We start from the raw sequence: 3,725 nt of genomic DNA on the forward strand, positions 1-3,725 counted from the left end.
CGCGCACCTGGCGCGGGGGCGGGCGGGGCTCCGCCGGGCACCCCCGCGCGGGCGCACGGCTCCCCCTCCCCCCCTGCCCGCGGTCCCCGGGGAAGCCCCCACCCCCGGCCGGTGGGGCGTCCGCTCGCAAGGAGGGCGCGGAGGCCCGGCCCCTGGCTGGGGAGGCGGCCCCGAGGGGTTATGTAAGGGAGCCAAGGTCACAGAGCCTCCCGAGGACTCGGGTGCTCTGGGTGCATTCCGGGCTCCTCCCCGCGCAGGTGGCTGCCTCCTGCGCTCGGTGGAGGTGCGGAGGGACCTGCAGAGAGCGGGTACGCGGGACTCGGCGGCGGGGTGACTGCAGGATGGCGGAGGGGTGGGACGCGCCGTGTGCCTCACTTTCTAGGGCTCCGAGAGCAGTCGCTGGGCTCGGTCCTTCAGGCCGCCGTGCAGCGTTCTGCGATGCTGGGTTACTCTCGGTTCTCTCACCACAGTGGTGCATTTTAAACTTCCCTTGTTTCCCTGACGTGACCGTACGGGACCCAGGGTCCGGTGTTTTGGGGTGGCCTCCGGCGCCAGCTCGCACGAAGCTACCTGTCCGTTCTTTCCCACGCGCGTAACTGACTGTGGGGCTGACTGGGAGACCCAGAAGTTCACGGCGATGCAGCGACCCTTCCTTTATTCACTCATCTTACTGTTCATCCTAGAAAGGTTCTGTCTTCACCCTAAACACACCTTCCTCGCCCCAAGTAACAGTAACTCTGCTCAGGTGTTCTGTCACCTTTCCTGAACTTCGGCCCCTCCCGTGACCTTTCGCTCCCTCCTCCTTCACCCCTCCCCGGCAGGGTGACATCTGGAGATTTTCGGGCCAAGACAAACCGCACCCAGATTATTAAACAAGAAAACTGCACTTTAAGAAATTTGTAAAGGTGTATACGATTTGAGGTTTTTGAAAGTAGATGGTTTTATATCATGTAAATAGTTTCTTTTTTATTCGTTTCAGGTATATTACTTTGTTTTACATGTGCCCAGTGGGTGACAATTCATCTTAACTCAGTTTTTATCAGGAGTGAAGCAAAACTTGTTTGTTTAGAACTTGATGCCCATCTCAGTTTCTGGTTTCCCTTTTCAAAAAAAGTTGTTGAGAAACCAAATGAATTAACGGTGGAATCTAACCAGAATGATGTGTTTTCAGTGGGATATTGCACTTTAAAAATGCCATTCTTTTCTTGAAAAGGTCATCGCAGAAGTAATCTCGTTCACTGAATCAAACTGATTGGAACTTTTTGCAATTTTAAATCCCTACTTCACAATTTTGAATAGATCTAAAAGTTTGGTGTTGCAGGTTATCTTTTTTTTGTAAGGTTTCTTTGTGGTCATTACTCAGGCATTTTTTGATTGTTGTATGTGTCGCGCTCTCTCTTGTTGTCCACGTATGCTTCGACCTTAGGGCTCACTGGGGCGAACACATTCATGACTTCTTGTTGCCGAGTTGTGGCAGTGTCTTTTGAATTGTATCATTGCCATAGAAGTCAGCGATAACAGAAACGGAATTGTTAGGAACTCGTGATTTTTGAGCCAGGAGGATAAAGAAGCTTGTGCCCAAACTCAACCGTGATAGAGAAGTGTTGGGAGGAGATAATTAAGGTTGGGTGATTTGAAGGAGGTTCTCGTGCCCTGACGCTTGGGCTGTCGAGCTCAGACAGCCCTTTGTTGAGGTTTGTGGCTTGTGATGTGTTTGTCCCGGTCTGAGCTCCACTGGAACCCTGCGCCGTGGATGTCTTCTGCTTCCTGCGACCAGGACCGAGGTGCAGGCAGGGGCCCTGTCCCCACTTGAGTGAGGGCAGCACCTGGCAGCATGAGGCAGTTCAGGGCTAAGTGCTTGAGCAGTGTGTGCAGTGGACAGAGGCTTTTGATTTCCTTGTTTTTGAAACTGATGGTTTGGGGGACTCAAATCATAACTCCCAAAGGAAGTATGATACTGTGTAAAATTTGACAGCTTTTCTTTTCTAAGAGTGGGGTTTTGCTTAGGCGTGGGCCAGGTCAACATAGCACTGTCAGGGATTCCTCATCTCCTGCAGGTAGGAGTAGAGCTGGGCTCAGAGGGTAATTTTCCTGCTGGTGACAGGATGCAGGAGTGACGATCACTGCTCCTTCCCTGCAGGTCGATGCCTGTGGCTGCAGTCATCACCCTCAAAACAGGTGAACTTTTATGCCCAGAGAAGCAAGAGTCTAGAGTAGAAACCAGGGGGAGGCTTCCAAAAGGAAGTGAGAAGAGAAGCGGTTTGTTAACTTGTGCCTCCAAATCCTTATGCTCTAGGCAGAGAGCGCTGCGTGGAAGCTGTTAGGTGTTTGTGCAGATTTCCATGTGTGGTGCTCCGTCACCAGGCCCTACGCCCTTTCCTTGGGCAACTTCCACTGGACAAATGCCTTTTGCAGATGCCACACGATACTACAGTCCTTTTCTAGTCTGTCTCCTCCAGCTTGAAGGCTGGCTATCCCCCCACACGCACCTTGTGGAGGACCCAGTCCGGAGTAGTGACAACTAACGGACACCAAGTGCTCCCTGCACTCCAGATGTGGCTCTGTTACCGGCATCCGTTAGTTCCCTCTCCATGCAGCCCTAGGAGGGAGGGACTGTTCTTCCCAGTTTTAGATGCAGAGGCCGAGGCACAGAGACTCTTAACTTGGTCAGCAGCCGCTGTAATGTCAGAGCCAGGGTTTGAAGCCAGGCGGGCTGGCTTCAGAGCCTGTGCATGCTGGACTGCTTCAGGGACTGTCTGTGGCCAGTACTGCTGCAGCCCTCGCCGTGGGATGTGGCTGCCAACCTTGGGATGGCTCCTTCTAAAGCTCACGAGAGTGCCCACCGGCCGGAATTGTAGGAAACGGCTTCCGACTTCTGAAAGCGAATGAAAATGAGATACCTTGAGAGGAAGTGCCTATTCCAGGTTTAGGAAGGTTTAGGAACAAGGGTTAAAACATGATCCTCAGAGAGCAGATGTCACAAAGACAAGATGGGAAGAGCCTGAAACCCTGTGCACCCAGCAGACAATGCCGTAATTTTGCCCTCGGTTACTTCAGCACGATTGTACTCACCTTCTTGCAGGGAAGCTTTGGGTCCTGCTGCCTTTGCACATTGATTGCTTTTCCAGAGAAACAGCGGGGAGGGCTGGAGGAGGGCCTCGTAGCCAGCTATGACCTGGTTTTATAGCTTTTGTAAAGCTTGATGGCCGCTGGTTCTTTGACGGTTTTGTTTTAATCTGTTTCTTAATCCGTGATCTGGTCTATGGTCTTGAATTGGATGTTAATCTTTCTCTAAAGAGATAATAAAACTAAAGGTTCATCTGTAACTCTAGCTTAAGTCTGGGGAGTTCTATAAATCCTATGGATAGATAGCTCAGTGATACAGTACGGCCTTTCTAAAGGGGTTTATGTAGATATATTATTAGAGGAAAACCTTGAAGTCGGGGAAGGAAAACAAAAATTAAGGGCACGTGGGTACCAATACCAGGAAGATATTGTGTTTCATAGAATGTGAGCTACATCTGATTTCAGAGCTGTTAACGTGTAGGAACCCGTGCTCCCTAGAATCAGTGAAATCCAGTATTTGTGAATGCAGAACTTTCTGATCCTATTTATAATTTTTAGAGTATTGTGGGGGTTTTTTTCTGTATCTAGAAAATGAACATTCAGTATTTATCATTGATTTTTTTTTTAAGTTGTGTTGAGACACTGTGTCTGGTTACTTG

At 50.4% G+C, this 3,725-nt stretch overlaps 1 long non-coding RNA gene across 1 annotated transcript in view; it reads right to left on the reverse strand.

Annotated features, from left to right (window-relative positions):
• Nucleotides 1–439, reverse strand: part of LOC109489080 — a 5,562-nt gene extending 5,123 nt beyond the window's left edge. The window contains exon 1 of the long non-coding RNA XR_002142017.2: nt 376–439. This is a non-coding gene — a long non-coding RNA (uncharacterized LOC109489080). The remainder of the gene's footprint in view (nt 1–375) is intronic.
• Nucleotides 440–3,725: the final 3,286 nt, after the last annotated feature.

The sequence above is a fragment of the Ailuropoda melanoleuca genome, chromosome 6 (genome assembly GCF_002007445.2).
Source record: "Ailuropoda melanoleuca isolate Jingjing chromosome 6, ASM200744v2, whole genome shotgun sequence".
NCBI lineage: Eukaryota > Metazoa > Chordata > Mammalia > Carnivora > Ursidae > Ailuropoda > Ailuropoda melanoleuca.